The sequence below is a fragment of the Ovis canadensis genome, chromosome 3 (genome assembly GCF_042477335.2).
Source record: "Ovis canadensis isolate MfBH-ARS-UI-01 breed Bighorn chromosome 3, ARS-UI_OviCan_v2, whole genome shotgun sequence".
NCBI classification, from domain to species: domain Eukaryota; kingdom Metazoa; phylum Chordata; class Mammalia; order Artiodactyla; family Bovidae; genus Ovis; species Ovis canadensis.
In genome coordinates, this window is record NC_091247.1 from 167,323,086 (window position 1) to 167,340,438 (window position 17,353).

Here is a 17,353-nt window from a genome sequence, read left to right on the forward strand (position 1 = left end):
TGACATTATTTTGGGGGGCTCCAAAATCACTGCAGATGGTGATTGCAGCCATGAAATTAAAAGACACTTGCTCCTTGGAAGGAAAGTTATGACCAACCTAGACAGAATATTCAAAAGCGGAGACATTACTTTGCCAACAAAGGTCCTTCTAGTCAAGGCTATGGTTTTTCCAGTGGTCATGTATGGATGTGAGGGTTGGACTGTGAAGAAAGCTGAGCACCGAAGAATTGATGTTTTTGAACTGTGGTGTTGGAGAAGACCCTTGCGAGTCCCTTGGACTGCAAGGAGATCCAACCAGTCCATTCTAAAGAAGATCAGTCCTGGGTGTTCTTTGGAAGGAATGATGCTAAAGCTGAAACTCCAGTACTTTGGCCACCTCATGTGAAGAGTTGACTCATTGGAAAAGACTCTGATGCTGGGAGGGATTAAGGGCAGGAGAAGGGACGACAGAGGATGAGATGGCTGGATGGCATCACCGACTCGATGGACATGAGTTCGAGTAAACTCCGGGAGTTGGTGATGGACAGGGAGGCCTGGCATGCTGCAATTCATGGGGTCACAAAGAGTCAGACACTACTGAGCAACTGAACTGAACTGATGCCCAGGAGTGGAATGGCTGGGTTATATGGTAATTCTATTTTTAGTTTTCTGAGGAACCTCCATAATGTTTTTCATAACAGCTGTATCAACTTACATTCCAACCAGCAGTGTAGGAGAGTTCCCTTTTCTCCATACCCACTCCAGAATTTACTTGTAGAGTTTTTAATGATGGTCATTCTGACTGGTCTGAGGTGGTACTTCACTGTAGTTTTGATTTGCATTTCTCTAATAATTAGCAGCATTAAACATCTTTTCACGTGCCTATTGACCATTTGTATTTCTTCTTTGGAGAAACATCTATTTAGATTTTCTGCCCACTTTTCAGTTGGATTATTTGTTGTTGAGCTGTTTGAATTGTTTGTATATTTTGGAAATTAAGCCCTTGTGCATTATATCATTTGCAAATGTTTTCTTCCATGCTGTAGATTGTTTTCATTGTGTTTATGGTTTCCTTCGCTGTGCAAAAGCTTGCTAAGTTTGATTAGATCCCATTTGTTTATTTTTGTTTTTATTTCTATTGCCTTGCAGGCTGACCTAAGGAAACATTGGTATGACTTGTCAGAGAACGTTTTACCTACAATCACTTCTAGGAGTTTTATGATGTCCTGTCTTGTGTCCTGTCTTATGTTTAAGTCCTGAAGCCATTTTGAGTTCATTCTTGTGTATGGTGGGAGGGTGTATTCCAACTTCATCGATTTACACGAAGCTGTCCAGCTTTCCCCACACCATTTGCTAGGAAGAGGCTGTCTTGTATATTCTTGCCTCCTTTGTCGAAGATTAATTGATTGTAGATGTATGAGTTTATTTCTGGGCTCTCCTTTCTGTTCCACTGATCTATATGTCTGCTTTTGCACCAATACCTTGCAGTTTTGTGAAATCATTAATTTTAAAATATAACTTAAAAGAAAGTCAATCACAGTAGTTCCTCATTCAAGAAAAAGAGGCTGTCTATAATACTAAGTCTGTCATCTATTTAATTCTGCTTATATAATTGAACAGATACACACACACACACATACAAATATCTGTAAAAATTACAGATAAAGTGTGTTAAGTTTCTATTATATTTGACGTAATTATATAAGGAGTTCATCCATTCATTTATCCACAAGTATTTAGGCACAATTCTAGGTATTGAGGATACAGGACTGAAAAAAAATGTAATCCTAGCCTCACTGTTGTGAGAATGAGAGAAACAATAAGCAAAATAAATAAGTAAATTTTGTAGCATCTTAGAAGTTGACATGTGAGGAATAAATAAGGTAAGGTCGATAGAGGATAGGGAGTGCCAGGTCAAGTTTCAAGTTTAAAGAGAGTGATCAGGAAAGGCCCCACTGGGACTTCCCTGATAGTCTAGTGGTTAAGATCCCATCTTCCTATGCAGGGGCACAGGTTCTATCCTTCAGATTGGAACCAAAAGAATTTTTTTTTCCTTTAAGGAAAGGCGTGGACTTCCCTGGTGGTACAGTGGATAAGAAGCCACCTGCCAATGAAGGGGACATGAGTTTGATCCCTGGTCCAGGAAGATCCCACATGCCACACAGTGACTAAGCCCAGTGGGCTGAAACTAATGAGCTCACAACTGCAACTGCTGAACCTGGGAACCTAGGGTCTGTGCAACAAAAGAAGCCACCAAGACGAAAAGCCTGTATACCACAACTGGAGAGTAGCCCCCGCTTGCCGCAACTAGAGAAAGCCCACATCCAGCAAGATTCAGCAGAACCATAAACATATATTTCTTAAAAAGAAAGGCTTCACTGAGGTGACAATGGAGAAAAGACTGGCAGGAAGCATGAAGTAAGTGAGCAGGTACCTGAGGAATGTACCCCAGGAAGGCACAGCAGGTATAAGACACTAAGGCAGGGGTACACTGGGGGTGTTCGAGGACCACGAAGAAACCAGTGTAGCTGGAGCCACTGGAGTGAGCCCTAGGAGAGGGGTTGGAGGTGAGGTCAGACTGAGAGTGTGATCGGGCCACGACAGGCCTTGTAGGCCACTGTGAAGACTTTGGCTTTTTCTCTAAATGAGATGGGAAAATCACACTGCAGAGAATCAATGTTCCCACCAAGAATTCATCTTACTTCAAATCATTTTTCCATTCCAAAATATATCCAATAACAAAACATTCTTTGCCCCCAAGTTCTCAAAGCCTATCTATACACATCCTACAGAACTGAAAATCTCTGCAGTATCCAGGCATTGCCTCACTCCTCAAGCGCTGCTACTCAACTGTATCAGTCAGTGTCCAACTGGGAGACAGAAATCACACAGTAATTTTAACAAGGAAAGTTTAACTGTAAGAGAAGATTACAGTAATGGGGCATAACCAGTAAGGAGTGACGAAAACTCAAAAGCATATAGGAATTGATCTAGGTATAAGGAGCAGTGACCATGCTTAGGGCTAAAATAGAGGTTCCAAGGCAGAGCTCCCCCTCTCCTAGGGCTGAGCTGTGTATCTTGTCAGAAAGAGTACAGTCATCGCTCAGTGGGTTGAGGGGAGGTGCTGAGGGGCCGTTATTGTTGGAACTTGCTAGTGACCCACCCTCCTAGGCCAGAGGAACCCATTCACAGGGAGGTGCAAAGCTGCACAGGGAGCTACCAGAGGAAGCTGCTGGATGCTGTCGGTTGTCATGCGCTCATTGCTGGAGCCAAGCACTGGAGGAACCATTCACTAAAGGAGCCGATGCTGGAGCAGCCACTCACTGCAGAAACTGCATGCGTGCATACTCCATCGCTTCTATCGTGTCTGAGCCTTTGTGACCCCACGGACTGTAGCTCACCAGGCTCCTCTGTCCATGGGATTTCCCAGGCAAGAATACTGAAGTGGGTTGCCATTTCCTCCTTCAGGAGATCTTCCCGACCTAGGGGTTGAACCTGTATCTCCTGCGTTGCAGGCAGATTCTTTACCTGCTGAACCACCTGCAGAAACTGAGTACTGAAGAAAGCTGCACCCTGTGCTGCCAACCTGTAAGACAGAAGTCACAACGAGAGCAGACCCCTGCTGAGAGAACACTCTGGACCAGGACCAAAATAGAAGAAAGGGAGGAAAGAGGTGAGGAAGGAAACGAAAGGAGACAAACCTTCTCCCCTCTCCCCATCCAGTATCCCTCTAGTGCCCTCTACCGACAAGATGAACATCATGCCAGTGGCACGGGAGAAATATTTCAAGTATTTCCATGAAATATTTCAAATATTTCCGTAGTTTTTCTAGTAGTCGTGTATAGATGTGAGAGTTGGACCATAAAGAAGGCTGAACGCCAAAGAATTGATGCTTTTGAACTGTGGTGCTAGAGAAGACTCTTGAGAGTCCCTTGCACTGCTAGGAGATCAGACCAGTCAATCTTAAGGAAATCAGTCCTGAATATTCACTGGAAGGACTGATGCTGAAGCTGAAGCTCCAATACTTTGGCCACCTGATGGGAAGAACTGACTCACTGGAAAAGACCCTGATGCCAGGAACGATTGAGGGCAGGAGGAGCAGGGGGCAATGGAGAATGGAATTGTTGGATGGCATCATTAACACGATGGACATGAGTTTAAGCAAACTCCAGGAGATAGTGAAGGACACGGGAGCCTGGCGTGCTGCAGTCCATGGAATTGTAAATAGCTGGACATGACTGAGCAACTAAACAACAACTCCACTTTCACAGAGCAGGCAATAATGGATGGATTTGAAGCTGAAAAGCAATAAACTGATGACCGACACGCCCTCTTTTCTTATGTGGTGCAATATTCGCAGCATAACCTGTTGATGAACTGCACTACTATACTTTTCAAAGGGTTGCAACTTTCTAATGCAATGAACCCCCTCAACCAAAAAAATTTGAAACCGTGTAAGTGTGAAACTCCAGGTTCTGAAAAATAAAGTATAGTCTATCCTTTCTGAAATCTTGGCACTTAGAAGATACCTGAATATCTATTTAGAGCACTAAAAGTTACCCCTGTTAAATAATGCTCTATATAAGTCTGGTGCATGCTGTGGTATATAATCATACATTCAATTGATTTTATTCACTTTAAATTCTTGCCTCTTAGTATTTGCCTTTATTTCTTCTTTCTGAGATAAGCATGCAGTTGTTGTTGTCGTCTTCTGCTTGGATGTTTTATGAATGAATAGCCTGGTAAGATATATCATAATGGAAAGAGTTTTGGTTCTCTTTGGGGCTGACCCAGTTTTAAATTCTGACTCCATTATTTTCTGGGTGTGTGGCTTTAAGCAGAACATTTAATCTCTAGAAGCTTCCATTTCCTCATCTCTAACTGGTACAATAACCTTGCAGAGTTTCAAAAAAAACTATCAGGACCATCTTCTAGAGTAATTTCCCCAGAGAAAGTACCTACTTTGAAATATGGCCTGGATCTATGATTTTTGCTGCTCTCATGTCTTTAGGAATTTTATTCAACCACCCATGGTGAACACTGTAAGCATGCCAAGTTAATTCAAACTTTCATTCCAAAGACAGTCAAGGAGCATAAAATAAAGCTTTGTAAAATGGTCCACTAATTATTGCAGAATTTCTAAACAATATCCCAGAGTTGTTGGCGGGGGGTGGGGGGAGGGGACACTAATGGGCACAGACACCAAAGGTTAATAGATTAGATTCTCAGAAACTTTAGCTGTCTTGCTGCCTCTCCCTGAATTTTGTTATTCTTTATAATGAGATATATTTTTTAAGTGAAATTCGCTTTCTTCTTAAATGTCTTGCTGTAATTCTATTCTCAACTTAAAAAGTCAAATAACTTCTTTTAGGAAAACTAACCACTTCTCTATTTAGAATGCAGCTGTTGACATCAGTTTAACAATGGAATGAGATGTTGCTCTAAAGGACTGTGAAAATGAAAACCCAACTGGAGATCTGTACTCTTTGGGTAGAAACACCAGGATGAACTCAGACTCAAGTTTCTCATTGCAATAAAGCGGTTAGAACTTTCATCTAGTTTAATCTAATCTCAGTTTTCAAAGACCGCAATGGACTTTCCAGACCATATGTTCCTTTGGTTCATTTCACATCACCAGTGAGTTTCATATTCATCACCAGACCTGATGCCAAATATTTTTCTACTTTTTTAGAGTAGACATAGCTGGAGAGGAATGTAGCTCTTCCTTGGCAAAAGGTTTCTGAAGTTTCCTCTAAGCCAATTGAATTCTCAACACAAGATCCGACCTACAAGAATATAATGGAACCCAGGTGTTAGACTAATTACTATTTAGCCATAAATGAAGAAAAGGGAAATATTAATCCATGATGCAAGTTGCTGTGTCATTACAGAATCCATCTTAATGAAGTAATGACCTCAGTTTGCTCAGAGGTTAACTGTATGGATGGTCCCGTATTAACCGAATGTTAATGAGTTGTGTGTGTGGCAGCAGGTAAGCAGGAGATGGCAGAAGGAAACTGCTATGATAGGTACATAATTACAATGGAAGTCATGCCTCTGTAATGAACAGGATTCGTATCACATCTTCTCAGTCACAGCCCAATTTCTCCAGCTCTGTTTATAGTTATCAGTGGGATTATTTGACAGCAAGATGACATTTTGACTTTGGAACAAATTTCTCTCATAGAAAGCACGATTACCCACTGATGTTGTGATATGCAATTAGACACAGCCATGCTGGGAAAGTTACATTGTTTTTAAATATGCAAATTGTAGCTATTCATTATCTGTAGTCCTTATCTGCTCATTCATTATCTGTAGTCCTTAAGATCTAAACGCCATGGTCATATGCAATGGATGCATTCTGAAATTTTTTAATTGCCTATTATTTAAGTATGAAGTTTCAGATTTTTTAATATAGGAGTATTCTAGCTGCTAAAACTAATATCTGAGGTGGGTCAGATCTCTATTGTATACAGAGACTGTGTTTCAGAGAACATTATTTGACTTATATTCTAACTAAACCCATTTAACCAAAAAATCCATATTATAAAGGAATTTTATTACAGTACAAAATGTAATATGCTGGAAATACATATGAATTCTTATGAGTCCAGTTGTTTTGTTTAAACTCACTGAGGCGTTAGTAATGTGCCATACTGAGTATGTGAAAGACAAAAAAATCTCCTTTTGTATGCTTTCCAGGCTTTACCAAATTCAGGAAGGGAATTGATTCTCTGGAGAAAGTGTGTGTGCGTGTGTCTGTGTGTGTGGTGTGTGTGTGTGTGTGTGGTGTGTGTGTGTGTGGTGTGTGTGTGCGTGTGTGTGGTGTGTGTGGTGTGTGTGTGCGTGTGTGTGTGGTGTGTGTGTGGTGTGTGTGTGCGTGTGTGTGTGGTGTGTGTGTGTGGTGTGTGCGTGTGTGTGTGGTGTGTGTGTATGTGTGGTGTGTGTGTGTGTGCGTGTGTGTGTGGTGTGTGTGTATGCACATGCATTCATATCTGTCTGCACATCACTGGCCATTCCTCACAACCACCCTCCTTCCTCCTCAGAACATATTCAGGAGAAATCAGTACATTTTAACATTAAACAAAACACAATTAAATGGAGGAGAAGTCTAAAATAAGTAAGTGACTTAGCAGCAGCAGCATAGTCAAATAATTTAAGCATCTTCAGTGGGCTTCCCTGGTAGCTTAGACGGTAAAGACTCTTCCTGCAATGCAAGATATGCAGGAGACGTGAGTTCAACCCCTGGGTCAGGAAGATCCCCTGGAGAAGGAAATAGCAACCCACTTCAGTATTCTTGCCTAGAGAATTCCACGGGCAGAGAAGCCTGGCAGGCTACAGTCCATGGGGTTGCAAAGAGTCCCACACAAATATGCAACTTTCACAACACAACATGAAAAATAAGATGAATGTATTTTCTTGGGCCTTTCCTGGCAGTCCAGTGGAGGGAGTGCCAGCTCAATCCCTGGTGGGGGAACTAAGATCCCACATGCCACATGGTGTGGCCAAAAAGAAAGATAAATGGATTTTCTTTCTGCGGTTTAGGTGACATTTAAAATATCCTCAGAAAACACTGAAATTTTGTATTATTCTGTAACATATTACAAACATGTTGTTAGTCAAACCAAAAAACATCCCACTAACTTCTTGGTATGAGAGTATCTGATTGCCAGAGACTGGAAACTTCTGAAATATTCATCTATAACAGGGATAATATAACTACCTCACGAGGTTTGTGCTTAGTCCCTCAGTCGTGTCCGGCTCTTTGTGACCCCATGGACTGTAGCCCGCCAGGCTCCTCTGTCCTTGGGGATTTTCCAGACAAGAATACTGGAGTGGGTTGCCATTTCCTTCACCTCATGAGGTTTACTGTGATGATTTAATGAGATAAAGCAGGGGTTGATGAGCACAGTAAGGACTCTAAGTCCAATCTGGCTCACCACCTTTTTTTTTTTTTTTAACAGCCCACAACATAAGAATGGTTTTCACATTTTTTTTAATTGGAGTATAATTGCTTTACAATGTTGTTAGTTTCTGCTGTACAACAGAGTGAATCAGCTATATGTATACATATATCCCCTCCTTGTTGAGCCTCCCTCCCAGGTCAATTTTTACATTTTTAAATGTATTTCATGATGCAAAAATTGTATAAAATTTAAATTTCAGAGTTCAACGCGTGAGCCGATATTGGAGCACAGAACTACTTGTTCATTTTGTATTGTCTCTGCTGTGTCCACACAACAGTAGAGTCAACTATTTGCAGCTGAGGCCTCATGGCCTGCAGAGCCTGAAATATTCACTGTGTGACCCTCCGGAGAAGAAGCTGATTGACCTCTAAAATGAGCATGAAATTCATTTAGCACAGGGCACAGTAGTAGCTCAATAAATGACACTCATTGATATAAATATAGACTTGGCATATTAATAGTTACTATATAGACTAAAAATGTTTGGTCCCCCAAGTGCTGTTCATGTCTACAACATGCAGTGTAGAGTTCCAGCTCAACAGAACAGCTGGTCCACATGGGACCCCTAAAACTCTTTCTCCATCCTTCCCCACTACCCCAGGACTTGCCCCTACTCACATTATGAGCTGCAGAGTGGGTGGAGGGGCAGTTTCTGTGCACCCCATCTGTGCTATGCTGGTTTAGATCGTTGCTCAGAACCCCTCCCTCCCTCCCCCATCATCTCCACTGTTGGAATGTACCTTGGAAACAGCCCTGTGACTTGCCTTGGAATGGAACATAAGCAGATGTATCATGAACTATTAGTCTTTGCTTTCAGAGAATTTATTCTAGACCTCAGTTACAAAGGGAGCAAAAGTAGTTAGTACTAGGAATAATCTATGAATGAACTGGTCACCTGTGAAATCCATCCCCAGTTCAAACTTTCCTCACCATGGGAGCCATGCCTGCCCATCAGATCATAACTTCTATCTCTCTCCACTGGCCAAGGTTTCCATCTGATTAGGCCCAAGGTCAACCCCTCCAGCTCAGATGTCTGCAGCTCAAGTAGTTGCTGAGGTTTTATTTTTAGGTCTGCAAGAATACTGACATGGATAATTCACAAATAATAAGGCTCAGTTAAATGTATTCTTTCTGCCAGCCACATGGAAAAGAAAAGCCCTGGTGAAAACATAAAATGCAGTCAGCTGGGGTTACAGCTCATTTTTTGCATGGGATCAGCTTCAGAGTCTCATCTAGAATAGACTGCTTCAAATTCACATGTTTAAAAGTGAAGAAAGAAAGAAATTACATTTCTAGTCATTTCAGCAGTAAATGGTCTATAGACCCCCTTAACACTCTCTTGAGACCCCTAGGGTCCCAGGCTGTAGGTAATTTAAAAGAAAAAAAATCAGATGGATGTGTTATCATTTATTGACACACTGGAGGGGGCCCGCACATCACTCCAGGTAGGTTTCCTACTGGGCAGGGCATGTGCTCCTCACTAACATTCTTTAATAGCAAAAAAGAAAAAAATCATGTCATTAAAGAACAGAGAATTCTGCTCAGAAAGGACACTGCCTCTAAAGATTCCACACCACTAGAATTCTTGGCTCACTTAGGTAATGAAATTATCCAGATGCTTTCTACTAACAACACCACCCACCCTGATCAGACTTCCTTCATTCCTGGTTCATCTTTCAATAATATTTTTAACTTATATTTTGTTTTGTTTTGTCTAAACTTTTAATGTAAATATTCAAAGCCAATTCAGGTCCTATTTGGAAGTTACTTGTTAGGGAAGAGAGGAGCTACTTCTTTGCCAAGGGCACTTTGGTTGCTATTTTCTGTTTTCAAGAAAGGGTATATTTCCATGTCTTAGCAGTTAGACAAGCATAAATGAATAAATTAGCATTTGCCTACATTTAAATTTCATCATCTAAACTACTGGACAGCTGATTTATTATTGCTCAGAGTCACTGTTTGCCAATGGAAGCCAAATGTTATGGTAAAGGACAAACTACCCACCAAAAAAGTAATGCCTTAGCGCCCTGGTTTTGGAGCTCGGAACTCTTCCTGTGGCCCATGACTGAGGACTGGGTGATCCTGGCTTTCCTCTGCTGAAGGCCCTAATAAACCTATATGGTAGCACAGCCCATTCTCAGCCATCTATTTGAGGGTTCAGGCTTCCATGGATTGTAAGACTAGGTTAGCCAAAGGCCAGACATGTCTGAGTATACTTTGCCAGCCCCCCAAAAGACTCAACAGCGTCTCTGTTGTTTCTGAGAACAAAACCCACGATCCTTCACGTCACTCCTCCACTTTTGAGCAGCAAACCCAGCGGCCGGAATGTGTATGTACTTTGATAGATTCTGCCCTTTCTCACCCACATACAAATCTGTTGTTCTTCCTGGACATTCAGAAGACCACACCTCCCAGTCCTCTTGCAGTTAGATGGGGCTGTGTGAGTAGTTCTGGCCAATAAAATGTAAGCAGTGACTTGTGTCACTTGAAGGCTTAAGCAGTGAGTGACAAGACTCAGCGACCCTTCAGCCACTCCCTGCTCTCTCTCCTGTGCTGCAGGGACAAGCTGAGCTTGTCAGACTGGTCCCTGAACCAGTGTACGAGCCAGAGCTCCACCACCACCCTCCCCACACCCTGTGCCCCACCACTGGCTACTCATGCTGAAAGTGCTCCTTGAGCAAGAGAGAAAGCTTTCTGGGCTGGGCCCTGAGAACTAGGGGCTAACGTGTCACTGCAGCACAGCATGGCCTATCCTGACTAGCAGGGTGCTCAATTTCAGCTCAATCCTCCCTAGCTGTTAATACGATAGCTACCACACTTGAGAACTTTATCAATGAAGGGATGTCTGTCTCAGGGGAACTTTTTTGTGTGATTCCTACATCAATGGGAAAAAAGTTTCCTTGACTTATTTCCTCACACTTACGACTTGAGTTTAAAGGATAGATAGGATTTGTAAGGTGAGGAAAGGCGAGTGAGCATGCCACACCAGAGGAACAGGCTGACCATCATGAGAAATAGTATAACTCAATAAGCACATTTCTTTGATGAAAATAAAAGGTACTCCATCCATTTCAGCTTAATCCTCCCTTCACAGTTGGGGGCAGAGGGGTTGGCATGTGAATAGTCACAAATCACGAGCATAGGTGCTCCATGGGATTACTCATTAGAAAGAATTTCTTCCTTTCCACACTTGACTCCATCCAGCCAGGTTTCAAGGGTTTGTGTGAATGCCTACCCCCCAAAGGGACTTGGATTAGGCCAAAAAGATCTGTTTCCCACTTGAATGGACCTATCTCTGGGCACCTACCACAAATCTCTCTGACAGTTTTGAAGGTGGAATAGAAACTTTTGAAGGTTGACAGCTTCAGTAATGGTTGGGGTGGAGGAAATGTGTTTTTGTGATGTGTATGTATGTGGTGGTGGGTGTAAGCGTATGCGTCATGAGAAATGTCACTGTGATACTTGCCTCTGTCCTGAGAGGGGCGATGGTGAGAAAGATTGCATCACTTCTGAATTCCCTTAGGGAAAAAAAATTCATATAAGATTTTTTTTAAGTGGAAAAGTGTTAGCTTACATAGCTAAAGATAGAATTATATATAAAAAGAAATAAAGCATTTTTGAGCACTTATTATGTTTCTGACACTATTTTAAGCACCTTCTATGCATTACCTGATGGATTAGCTCATAACAACCACATGAAGTATGAGCTCTTACCATTATTTTATAAATTTCTAAAACTGAGGCATGGAGTGGTAAAGTATGTCACCAAGATCTCATGGTTTGCCAACTGGTGGAGCCAGGATTTGAACAGAGCAATCTAACTCCAAAGCCCACACTGGTGTGAAGATTGGTACATACATACCTTGAGTTTGATTGATAGGTACAAACAATTGAATTTCCCTTTGGTAATATCTTACCCTCTGGAAATCTTTCTACTTTGGCTACAGACAGCTTCTCTCCCTCAGGCAAAGGCTGAGTCCTCTACTATTTCTGCTATTTCTATCAAGTGTATATTTTGGAGGAAAAGTAAAATTTTTTTTTAATCATCCTTTTAATTTATTGTCGATGCATGGTCATTTCAAAATTTGGTTTCCATTTTCATCAAAGTTATATACACATAATTTTAGGTGTTGTCAATCTGTTTGGGCTGCTATATACTATATACAGAATACTATATAGGCGGGGTGGTTTAAGCAACAGATAATTTATTTCTCATAGTTCTGGAGGCCGGGAACTCCAAGATCAAGGTGCCAGCAGGTTTGAAAGTTTCCTGGTGATGACTGCTTCCTGGCTTGGATTCTCTTTTTCTCCTTTCTTTCTCTTTCTGGTTGCACTGAGTCTTCCTTGCTGTGCGAGGGCTTTCTCCAGTTGCAGCGAGGGGGCGCTACTCTTTGTTGCCATGTGTGGGCTTCTCTTTGCGGTGGCTTGTCTTGCTGCAGAGCTCAGGTTCTAGACGCACCAGCTTCAGTGGCTTCAGTAATTATGGCTTGTGATCCTAGTTGCTCCACAGCATGTGGAATCTTCCCAGACCAGGGATAATATACATGTCCCTGGCATTGGCAGATGGATTCTTATCCACTGGACCACCAAAAAAGTGCTGGCTTGGCTTCCTGATGTGTAATCTCATGGTGAAGAGAGGAAGAGAGAGAGGGAGAGAGAGTGAAGTTTAAGACTTTCTTTTCCTTTTTTAAAGAAAACTAGAGGCTCGCCCTCATGACTGGATCTAAACCAAGTTACTTTCCAAAGGTTCAATTCTGCAACGTGCTGTCAGCATGTCTCTGTCTTTTCTGTGAATGGATAGATTTTTGGTCTTTTTAAAAATCGTTATTATGAGCTCTTCAAATATCCAGAAAACTAGAGGAAGAGTACAGTGCATTCCTGTATGCCCATCATCGCCTACCTCTTCACAATCCATTTTTCCCTCTCCAGTCCCCTTCCGCACTCATTACGGCTTTCCACCCCACCCCCACCCCCACCATTCTGGCTTCTACCTGCACCACACTGTGGAAGCTCATCAAGGTTCCCAAAGACTTCCTTGAATTGCAGTCCAGGGGATGTTTTCCAAACTTTTTCAATGTCATCCTTCTGATTGATCTGAATCTCCAGACACTCCTGAGAAAATACTTCTAATATATATTAATATGATAGCTACCACACTTGAGAAATGTATCTGTGCCAAGCACTTTTATACATCATTTAATCTTCAAAACAGTGTTGAGGTAGGTACTAGTATAGTCTCCATTTTCAAAAGGAGGAAACAGACTGGTAAATGTTCCTCACTTTTAGGAAATAAAGTGAGACATAGGAAGGCCAAATAAATTGACTGAGATTGCCAAAATCTCAGCACTGGTGCCCAGTTGAATCTCAGAGACAATTTTGGGTGAAGTAGAAAAGAATAGCTTTATTGCTTTGCCAGGCAAAGGGAGACACAGCAGGCTCATGCCTCACAAAATTGTGTTCCAATCCAGGAAGATTTAATGAGGATTTTATGACAAGGATGGGGTTGCTGATAAGGATTAGGGTGTGTGCAGGGCCCCGAAGTCCCTAATCTCAGTCTCCGAAGAGACTAAGAGGAGTTTGCTCTCCTAATTTTGTTGAGATTCTCCAGTTCCTTTAATCTTGCCTCAAGATGGTTTCTTGACTGTTTCTCCCTTGACTAGTAATCGTTTGAATCTGCCCTTTGGAACTCGGGAAAAGTCATAGAGGCTGGAGTCTTACCTACAAGAAATGGGAGACAAAAAGGCTTTCATGCCCAAGAGCCCCACAGGGTCCTGCTTGGTTTCAAGATCACACAATTAGCAATGATTAGAAAGGCTATGGTTTTTCCTGTGGTCATGTATGGATGTGAGAGTTGGACTGTGAAGAAGGCTGAGGGCCAAAGAATTGATGCTTTTGAACTGTGGTGTTGGAGAAGATTCTTGAGAGTCCCTTGGACTGCAAGGAGATCCAACCTAAAGGAGATCCTAAAGGAGATCAACCCGGGGATTTCTTTGGAGGGAATGATGCTAAAGCTGAAGCTCCAGTACTGTGGCTACCTCATGTGAAGAGTTGACTCATTGGAGAAGACTTTGATGCTGGGAGGGATGGGGGGAGGAGGAGAAGGGGACGATAGAGGATGAGATGGCTGGATGGCATCACTGACTCAATGGACGTGACTCTGAGTGAACTCCGGGAGTTGGTGATGGACAGGGAGGCCTGGCGTGCTGCAATTCATGGGGTCGCAAAGAGTCGGACACGACTGAGCTACTGAACTGAACTGAGAACATGAACTGGCAATGAAGGCTGTCTGACTCTGAAGTCCATACTGTTTCATACCACTCCACTAGACCCTGAATCTCTCCCCTTCCTGGCTATAGGTATCACTATCTCCTGGGGTTCTTTGTATCACTCTCATCTTCCTTTACTTTCTGTTCTATGGGCTTATCTTCGTTCCACATTTGAAATGTTAGTGTGCCCTATGGCACCATCAAGCTCTTCTTCCTTACTTCTCTCTTATACTCTGTGATCTGAAGGACCTCATTCATGCCAGTGCCACCCATATGCCAGTGACTTTGAATCTATGATTCTAGCTCAAATATCTTGCAAAGATTCCAGTCCCAACATTCTCACTACTTATTGGACATCGCAAATAGATGGGAGAACAATGGAAACAGTGAGAGACTTTATTTTGGGGGGCTCCAAAGTCACCGCAGATGGTGACTACAGCCATGAAATTAAAAGATGCTTGCTCCTTGGAAGAAAAGTTATAACCAACCTAGACAGCATATTAAAAAGCAGAGATATTACTTTGCCAACAAAGGTCCATCTAATCAAAACTATGGTTTTTCCAGTAATCATGTATGGATGTGAGAGTTGGACTATAAAGAAAGCTGAGCACCAAAAAATTGATGTTTTTGAACTGTGTTGTTGGAGAAGACTCTTGAGAGTCCCTGGGACAGCAAGGAGATCCAACCAGTCCATCCTAAAGGAAATCAGTCCTGAATATTCATTGGAAGGATTGATGCAGCTGAAACTCCAATACTTTGGTCACTTGATATGAAGAACTGACTCAGTGGAAAAGAAACTGATGCTGGGAAAGACTGAGGGCAGGAGGAGAAGGGGACGATAGAGGATGAGATGGTTGGATGGCATCACCAACTCAATGGACATGAGTTTGAGTAAGCTCTGGGAGTTGGTGATGGACAGGGAGGCCTGGTGTGCTGCAGTCCATGGGGTCGCAAAGAGTCAGATGTGACTGAGCGAGTAAACTGAACTGAACGTTTACATGTCAGTGCTACCCTCTCAATTCGTCCCACTCTCCTCTTCTCCTCTGTGTCTGTATGTCTCTTTTCTACTTCTCTAGTCCTGCCCCTCAGATAGGTTCTATACCCTTTTTCTAGATCCCACATATATGCATTAGCACACAATATTTGTTTTTCTCTTTCTGACTTAACTTCACTCTGTATGACAGACTTTAGGTCCGTCCACATCACTACAAATGACCCAATTTTTTTCCTTCTATGGCTGAGTAATATTCCATTGTGCATATACACCACATCTTCTTTATTCACTCATCTGTCAATGGACATTTGGTTGCTATATCCTGGTATTGTAAATAGTGCTGCTATGAACATTGGGCTACATGTGTCTTTTTGTATTATGGTTTTCTCAGGATATATGTCCAAGAGTAGGATTGCTGGGTCATATGGTAGTTCTATGTGTAGTTTTTTAAGGAAACTCCGTACTGCTCTCCATACATCCATAGTGGACATATCCATTTACATTCCCACCAACAGTGTAGGAGGGTTCCTGAAGGTGGATAATTCTGAGGGGCATCCTATACAGCTTCTTGGAAGGTGCACAGTGGGACTGAACCCTCCTTGACCACAGTGGTGAGTCAGCTCAGGAACACTTTTCTTCCTTCCTGTTTCATTGTTTTCAGTTCCCACTCTTATTCCCTGGAATAAAACTCCCTACCAATAAAGTCCATGCTTTGCGGGAGAGCAACCTCAGTTAAGACAGCTATGACTTGGTGTGGTGCCCCATTCTGAACAAGGATTTGTTCACTGATCCATAAATGAATGAATGAATTTCTTTTCCAGTTACACATCTTTGTGAGAACTGCTTTTTAATTCATCAAAACATTATAATCACTTGAAAGGATAGAAGTGTTCATAGGGAATGGAGTTTAATAGCAGCTAACAGAAGCAGAAGATATGAAGAAGAGGTAGCAAGAATACACAGAAGAACTGTACAAAAAAGATCTTCACAACCCAGATAATCACCATGGTGTGATCACTCATCTAGAGCCAGACATCCTGGAATGTGAAGTCAAGTGGGCCTTAGAAAGCATCACTACAAACAAAGCTAGTGGAGGTGATGGAATTCCAGTTGAGCTATTTCAAGTCCTAGAAGATGATGCTCTGAAAGTGCTGCACTCAATATGCCAGCAAATTTGGAAAACTCAGCAGTGGCCACAGGACTGGAAAAGGTCAGTTTTCATTCCAATCCCAAAGAAAGCCAATGTAAAAGAATGTTCAAACTACTGCATGATTGCACTCATCTCACACGCTAGTAAAGTAATGCTCAAAATTCTCCAAGCCAGGCTTCAGCAATGTGTGAACCATGAACTTCCAGATGTTCAAGCTGGTTTTAGAAAAGGCAGAGGAACCAGAGATCAAATTGCCAACATCCGCTGGATCATGGAAAAAGCAAGAGAGTTCCAGAAAAACATCTATTTCTGTTTTATTGACTATGCCAAAGCCTTTCACTGTGTGGATCACAATAAACTGTGGAAAATTCTGAAAGAGATGAGAATACCAGACCACCTGACCTGCCTCTTGAGAAACCTATATGCAGGTCAGGAAGCAACAGTTAGAACTGGACATGGAACAACAGACTGGTTCCAAATAGGAAAAGGAGGACGTCAAGGCTGTATATTGTCACCCTGCTTATTTAACTTCTATGCAGAGTACATCATGAGAAACGCTGGGCTGGAAGAAGCACAAGCTGGAATCAAGATTGCTGGGAGAAATCTCAATAACCTCAGATATGCAGATGACACCACCCTTATGGCAGAAAGTGAAGAGGAACTAAAAAGCCTTTTGATGAAAGTGAAAGAGGAGAATGAAAAAGTTAGCTTAAAGCTCAACATTCAGAAAACAAAGATCATGGCATCTGGTCCCATCACTTCATGGGAAATAGATGGGGAAACAGTGGAAACAGTGGCTGACTTTATTTTTTCGGGCTCCAAAATCACTGTAGATGGTGATTGCAGCCATGAAATTAAAAGACGCTTACTCCTTGGAAGGAGAGTTATGACCAACCTAGATAGCATATTCAAAAGCAGAGACATTACTTTACCAACTAAGGTCCGTCTAGTCAAGGCTATGGTTTTTCCAGTGGTCATGTACAGATATGAGAGT

At 42.2% G+C, this 17,353-nt stretch overlaps 1 long non-coding RNA gene across 1 annotated transcript; it reads right to left on the minus strand.

The window, feature by feature from the left end:
* Positions 1–12,137: 12,137 nt before the first annotated feature.
* Positions 12,138–17,032, minus strand: LOC138437462 (uncharacterized). The gene is made up of 2 exons (XR_011255972.1): positions 12,941–17,032; positions 12,138–12,571 (listed from the first exon to the last, which is right to left on the minus strand). It is a non-coding gene; the product is annotated as an uncharacterized lncRNA (long non-coding RNA).
* Between the last annotated feature and the right edge of the window lie 321 nt (positions 17,033–17,353).